General features: G+C 35.8%; 1 pseudogene; it reads left to right on the forward strand.

Moving 5' to 3' along the window:
- Positions 1 to 3,437: 3,437 nt before the first annotated feature.
- On the forward strand, positions 3,438 to 4,390 carry LOC118913104 (olfactory receptor 14A2-like; annotated as a pseudogene).
- Positions 4,391 to 8,190: the final 3,800 nt, after the last annotated feature.

Consider the following 8,190-nt stretch of genomic DNA (forward strand, 5'->3'; position numbering starts at 1 on the left):
ACGTGTTAATAATCCATTAAACCTTGAGGCTCGTTTCCTGGATGATACTAAGCAATAGAGTAAAAAGGATGGGAAGGAAGTGGAATTTTAATGATATATATTTTGTTATTGTTATCATTGTTATTGTTTTGAAATATTTTCATTATTTTTGGAAGGCATGTTTATTTTCTACCTATTAAAAAGTAGTCATCAAAGTTGAAGAAAAAATTTAATTGAATGCAGACTGAATCAAATGAAATAACTGTATCAGATGAAGAATAAAGCTGTGCAGATAGATTTTTTAAGAGGAATTCATTCAGCATAACTTTTGACCAGAACATCTTAAACATAGATACTTAAGGTAGAAGGAAAAGAAAAAGGACTACAAAGAAATCTTCAACTATTTTATGTAAACTGGTCATTGTAGTGGTGTGACTGGGGATTAACTGCGTTATGCAAATTTTAAGACTGTGAAAATTAGTAAATAATATTTTTGAGATCCAGGTTGTCAGTACGAAAAATGGAAGAAGTGAAGAACAGGAAAATCTAGTTGGAGTTGGATTGAAATAAAAAATCTTCAGTATGAACTTATTATATAAATTCTGCTAAAAAGATTTAAAGTCAATGAATCCCTAGTAGCCATGACCAAAATTTAAGGCCAGATTACTGTTTCTAAATACCAGTTTTGCTTTCTTTCTTTTCTATTCATTGTTCTTAATTGCCCAAGAAACATTTTCCAGCACTACTCCATCTAAGCGTCTGTTCCCAGAAACCGTAACTGGCACACAAACAAATAATAACCATGGCTCAAAACCCATTTAACAAAATAAAGATAGGTGGATATAGTGTGCTCTGAATTTTATTTAGTTTTATTTCTAAAATAATTTCCTGGAACTATGTAGTACACAATGGCATTTTGCTAATTATAACTCAAGTAGTTACAAGTATTTTCAAATAAAATAACTAAAAGTGATTAATGATAGTAAGACCTATTAAAAGCCAAATAAATAAACCTTCACAAATAAACCCAAATCACCTCATTTTCAAATTCTCTCTCTTTAAAATTTAATCCAGTTCCATTACTCTATACTGAGGGCCTTAACCAGATGAACAATAAAAGGTCTTTTTATTTTTGTGTTAGATGACTATGTCTGCAGCAAGGATTTGCAAAGCATAAGATCCATCTGGTTTGCCAATTTGACTGACTAAATTATGTTCTCCAAATTTGCCATGACACACTGAGGTACTAATAAGCAATATCTGACAGTGATCTTCATTTTTAGCCAAGGGCCCATGTGTCCAAGTAATTATTATCAATCATAAAGTGGCAATCACTAGCCTATAGACTATGAATAAGCAGAATTAAGGGACCATTTAAGTACTCTGTTATTTTTCTACCCAAGGTCTGACTCATGTCCTTCATGGTACATTCCAGAATGTTTTCTGGGCTGTGAACAGTTCTGCCTCCAGAAAATACGCATAATTATAACTTTAAGGCCTTAAGAGGTAAATATATAATAAGGCTACTCAGAGGACTCCTAGGACATTCTTTTTTGGGGAATTCTAAGCATCAGTCACATACTTTAGAAATAATTTTTTGTAGACACTTTGACTAAAGAATGTTGAAAATGATGTCAATTTTAAAATAAAAGGAGAGGCAAATGAATTTCCTGGTTGCTTAAATATTTGTCTTTCCATGTTAAGAAATTATCACACCTTAGCAGCCATTTTTCTGTCCTTCCACAGAAGAATAGAAATACAACTATATGTTCTAATGATGGAGAAATCCCAAAGGAAGATACAGTTCTGTTTTAGTTCCAGGATCTTAAGTGGTATACTAAACATTTTTATTAGGAGTAAGATTTTCACTTTCAAGTGCACTTGGTGGAGTCATCTAAAAAAAATCTTTTACAGGTGATTGAAGAATTGGAATTATTTTGAGGTATGAATTTCAAGTTTCTATTGGTAAATCACTATTCCAAAATAATGATTTGTGAGTCTTAAAGAATTTTGTGAAATTTAGGGAGGACATCAACATATTTTTTCACTCTTGTTCCTATTTTGCTACCTCTCTGGGTATTTTTCCAGAAAATTGGAATAGGGTAAAAAATGCCTTCCAAGCCATCTGATGTCTGCACTGTGCATTCTTGCAACTCACGACGCACAGACTCTCTGCATGCGCCCCGGACAGACATCGCCCTGCTGTGCCTCGCAAGCCATGCTCCCCGAGAGGCTTCCCCGCTGGTCTCCAGCCTGTGTTCTTCTTCTTCTCTTCCCATGTGTGTGTCGGTTTCAAGGTCACCCCAACAGGGAGCAATTGTCCACCTCCAATATCGGTATACTTTGTTATACCACCTCCAATATCGATAATTACTTTGTTAATCTCTAAAATAATAGATTTTTCTTATTTTAAAGACACCCATCACCATTGGTTTTCTTTCTTTTTTATATGTACTTTTATTCATCATTGTCCCTTCACATTGACAGGAAGCTCTCAGAAATAAGCCTTTCAAAAAAATTATGTCTCTACTAAACAGTTTGGTGCTGAATAAATATGGAGCACTTCCTGATATTTTCAGTAAAGAATAAATAAATAACTGTGTACTAGTAAATAATAATGTAGGGAAACATTTTGAACTCTAAAAGCAGATATCTGATATTAAAATAGACAACACATGACAAAGAAAACATGTTCACTCAGATAGGGGAAGATATTTTATTATGCTGCTTCTAAGATACACCCTTATAAAAATATCAACCTTTGGGAACATTCCATAATAACAGCATTCTCTACACAAGTGCATATTCAAAGGAATTGAAGTTTTCCTAAATAATTCTTTCACACACATAAATAAAATGTTCAACATATGTGAATTAAATGACCTCAAGACAATACAATCATTGAACATAGAATCATTTATAATATTCCTTTGTTTAGACCCATAAGGTTAAAAAATTTATTTGGGCTATGTTGGATTATTAAATAGCACAAATGTGAGGTCATAATACTTAGAACAAAGGAGAATTGATAAATTGCTCCAGTTACACTATTAGGGATAATAACATAAAAGTCATAAAGATAGGAGTTTGGATTGTTTGAAAACAGAAGTATTTTTCATTAATCATAGAACAATATCACTATGATACAAATATTCATTGATATACAGTAAAAGTTCTGTATTTACTCAAATTATATTTTTCTGGTGGCTAGTTAAGGTTTAGACTACAGGATCAGGTGTAACTCACACAAAGACTATTTGACTGCACACATAACGCATGGAATCCCATTACTGTTAAAGAAGGAACTTGTTAGTAATTCTTCAGAATTATTTAAAGAACACATATGCCTCTTTTTCACTGATGTTTTTCTGTGTATCAACATGATTCTTGTTAGAAAGTGTAAATTGGTGTTTCTTTGCATATCTCCTTTTCTTGACAGTCAATGAGGAGAACCTAGCATGGCCAATGGCACCTTTGTAACAGTATTTTTTCTTCTGGGGTTTTCTGAAGTCTGGGAGCTCCAGATTGTACATGGTATGCTCTTCCTAGTGATTTACCTGGCTGTCCTAATGAGTAACCTTCTGATCATCACTCTCATCACCCTAGACCTGCAGCTACAACACCCATGTACTTCTTCCTGAAGAATTTGTCCTTACTGGATGTCTTCCTCGTGTCTGTGCTAATCCCAGAATTCATTGTCAACAACCTAACTCACAACACCTCAATTTCCATCTTAGGATGTGCTTTCCAGGTACTTTTAATGAATTCCTTTTCAGCAGGTGAGATATTTATGCTCACTGCCATGTCCTATGACCGTTATGTGGCGATTTGCTGTCATCTGCACTATGAGGTCCTCATGAGTGGTGGCACCTGTGTCCTGTTGGCTGGTGTTTGCTGGGACATGGGGGGGGGGTGTTCTTTAGGGCTGTGTACACTGCCAGCACATTTTTCATGCCCTTCTGTGGCTCCAGTGTGATTCCACAGTTTTTCTGTGATGTCTCCTCATTACTAAGGATGTCCTGCTCTGAAACACCAATGCTAGTTTTATGTGAGTATTGGACTAGGTACCTGTTTAGGCATGTCTTGTTTCATCTGTATCATCATGATCTCTTACATTTATATTTTCTCCATGGTGCTGAAGATTTCTACTATGAAAGGTTAGTCTAGAACTTTCTACACATGCATTCTCTATCTCATTGTTGTCACCCTTTTTATGACAACTGCCTGTTTTGTTTACCTCAAACCACCTTCAAACTCACCATCAGTTACTGAGAAGCTGCTTTCTGTGGTCTACACTGTGATACCTCCAACGGTGAACCCTGTAATCTACAGCCTCAGGAACAAAGACATGAAGCAGACTCTGCTGGGATTGCTGCCTAAGACACGTGACCAAGACTCTCACTTCATATAATACATCCAAACAGCCTCAGGGACAGAGCGCTTTCACATCGCTGGACATTTTTTCTCATCATTTAACTTATTCATAAAATTGGGAAAGACTGAGGAAAGAACGCAGTGTCCTAAGTGCTCAAAAGCCTGAATGACTGTTGCAAAGTTCAGAGCATTGAATCCCGTCAGGCTGACACACGGGGGGCATGTGCTCAGTTGGCGATTTTTGACAAATTGGTTCTCCCTTTGTCTCACAGGTCTGAAAGAACTGTTTCTCTTTTTATGATAAGTTTTTATTATTGGTCATCTTACAACTCATTTTCTCTATTTCATTAACTGAAAAAAATACTGGGGTGCTTCAATGAGAACAGTACGTGAAGCATTTGATCTACAAAGGTGAAATTTACTCCTTACTTTCCTGAAGGATCTGACTGTCTAGTGCTGAAGCAGAACAAAAAGCAGGCAAAATTAACATGGTGAGCTCAGGGCTATTTTAGGATTGTGCCCCTATCAATAAACTGTCCTTTGGAGGGACACCTGCAGCAGAGACAACACCCTGGAGGAAGGTGATCCAGTTATCAAAGATAAATAGTGTCCTCCCTGGTGAATATTATTTCCTGGAAGACACCAGGCAGAGGTCTGAAGTTGTGTGTGTGTCTGAGCATTTACTAGTCTATAATTCAGAAAGCCTTTTACCTCTACTTGGGTCATGGATAGTGTATCTAATCTAGGTCTGAAAAGAAGATAGGATATGTGTTAAAATTATGGAAGTAGTTCAATTGAAGATGGGCTACTTGCTAATTATTCCTAAGATGCAAAAGATTTTTCATTACGCAAAAAGTAATCCATATATTTTATGTCTTATCAAATAACTTTCTTGGATTTACATTGACTTAAGATAAAAAAATACAAAGGTTTCTTAGGATGTTTCAATCATGTTATGCTTTTCTGCAATGTGATACCAGTGTTTGTTTCATTGTCACTTGACTTAAATGTATGATTCTGCATTGTTTCTCAGTAACAGCGGACATCATTTAACACGTTCCCAAATACCCTCTGACAACTTTTGATTCTTACCATACCAATATCAGATATTCTAAAAATAAGAGTATGATAAAATACAATTTTTGTTTCTTTTATATATAAAATTACCCTTAAGATTTCCCATAGGGTCAATGGAAAAAAAACACCAAAATTATATTTTTCTTTTTCCTTAAAGAAAGAGATATGCTAAATATAATTAATTTCATGTGTAGGTTCACCATGTGTCAAGGTTACTTGGGAAGATTGTCACCACAGAAAAGATTACTAGGTTGTCCTCAATTAAATTTGTTGTTATAAAGTAGAACTGGTTTAAATATTTCAGAATATTTATTCTTTATGGAAATCCCTGGAGATATTTCAGTTCCCTCACTGTCTACAATATGTTTTATTACTAGAGAAAACACTGATAAAAAGTTATTATTTTTCCTTTAGAAGACTGGTAGCTGGTAAATATAGAAGCAAAGATCCAGTTTAAAAAGTCATAATGTTTAATCATCTATATTGTGATTAATCCAAGCAGTGATCAGCAGTGGACACCCCAACTGTCAGGAGGAGCGCTGTGAGGGAATGAGGTTCTCACGTTACAGTGATGACTGGGCAATCTGGATTTTCAAACTGAAGGAATTTGGGAAATGACAAGGGCAGGAAGGAATTTGTGATCTTCCTATGAAGCAGATGATGAAACACTTATGTGAGAAGGTGCCCTCTCTATACCCAAAGGTATATGCCCCTCACCCACCCCTGCCAATCCTCCCCCTTGGTAACCACCAGTCACTTAGTGTCAGTGAGTCTACTGCTGTTTTCATTTCGTTTTATTTTTATATCCCACATGTAAGTGAAATCACATGGTATTTGTCATTCTCTGCCTGGCTTATCTCATTTAGCATCATATCTACTAGATCCAACCAAGTTATTGCAAATACCAGGGTTTGTTTCGTTTTTATGGCTGAATGATGTTCCATTGTGTACATGTACCACTTCTTCTTCATCCATTCATCTGTTGATGGGCGTTTTGGTAGCTCCCATATCTTGTCTATTGTAAATAATGCAGCAATAAATATAGGGGTGCATATATGTACTGACATGTCAAGTGAGTCTCTTGCAGTCAACATAGAGATGGGTCTTGTATTTATTTATTTTTAGTTTTATTTTTCTTTTCTTTTTTTTTCTTTTTATTGGCAAATAAAATATACATGTTTATTGTGTATAACTTATATAGAGATATACATCTGAATTATATATAAACTTACACAAAGATTGTGAAAGAATGACCACAGATAAGATAATTAATACATCCTTTAGCACAGCTGGTACTGTTTTCCTTTATCCCTATGATTTTTTTTTCCCTTACTTTTTCTTCGCCCTTATCCCTCCCTTCCCACCCATCATCCCCAGTCCCTTTCCCTTTGGTAACAATTAGTCCATTCTTGGGTTCTGTGATTCTGCTGATGTTTTGTCATTTCAGTTTTCCTTGTTCTTATACTCCAAATATGAGTGAGATCATTTGCTACTTGTCTTTCTCCTTCTGGCTTATTTCACTGAGCATTATACCCTCTAGCTCCATCCATGCTGTTGCAAATGGTAGGATCTGTTTTTTTCTTATGGCTGTATTGTGTATATGTACCACCTCTTCTTTATCCATTCATCTACTGATGGACATTTAGGTTGCTTCTATGTCTTGGCTATTGTAAATAGTGCAGCAATAAACATAGGGGTGCATCTGTCTTTTTCAATCTGGAGTGCTGTATTCTTAGGGTAAATTCCTAGAAGTGGAATTCCTGGGTCAAATGATAAGTCTATTTTAAGCATTTTGAGGAACCTCCATACTACATTCCATAATGGTTGAACTAATTTACATTCCCACCAGCAGTGTAGGAGGGATCCCCTTTCTCCACAGCCTTGCCAACATTTGTTGTTGATTGTCTTTTCTATGATGGCGATCCTTACTGGTGTGAGGTGATATCTCATTGGGTCTTAATTTGCATTTCTCTGATGACAAGTGATGTGGAGCATCTTTTCATCTGTCTGTTGGCCATCTAAATTTCTTCTTTAGAGAACTGTCTTTTCAGCTCCTCTGCCCATTTTTTAATTGGATTATTTGCTTTTTGTTTGTTCAGGTGTGTGAGCTCTTTATATATTTTGGATGTCAGCCCTTTATTGGATCTGTCATTTATGAATATATTTTCCCATTCCGTAGGATACCTTTTTGTTCTATTGATGACGTCCTTTGCTGTACAGAAGCTTTTTAGCTTGATATAGCCTCACTTGTTCATTTTTGCTTTTGTTTCCCTTGCCCGGGGAGAAATGGTCATGAAGAAGCCACTCATGTTTATGTCCCTGAGATTTTTACCTATGTTTTATGGTTTCATAACTTACATTCAGGTCTTTGATCCATTTTGAATTTACTTTTGTGTATGGGGTTAGACAGTAGTCCAGTTTCATTCTTTTACTCATAGCTGTCCAGTTTTACCAGCACCATCTGTTGAAGAGACTGTCATTTCCCCATTGTATGTCCATGGCTCCTTTATCAAATATTAATTGGCCATATATGTTTGGGTTAATGTCTGGAGTCTAATCTGTTCCACTGGTCTGTGGCTCTATTCTTGTGACAATACCAAATTGTCTTGATTACTGTGGCTTTGTAGTAGAGCTTAAAGTTGGGGAGCAAGTTCTCCCCACTTTATTCTTCCTTCTCAGGATTGCTTAGGCTATTCATGGTCTTTGGTGGTTCCATATGAATTTTTGAACTATTTGTTCCAGTTCATTGAAGAATGTTGT

The sequence above is a fragment of the Manis pentadactyla genome, chromosome 13 (genome assembly GCF_030020395.1).
Source record: "Manis pentadactyla isolate mManPen7 chromosome 13, mManPen7.hap1, whole genome shotgun sequence".
Lineage (NCBI taxonomy): Eukaryota > Metazoa > Chordata > Mammalia > Pholidota > Manidae > Manis > Manis pentadactyla.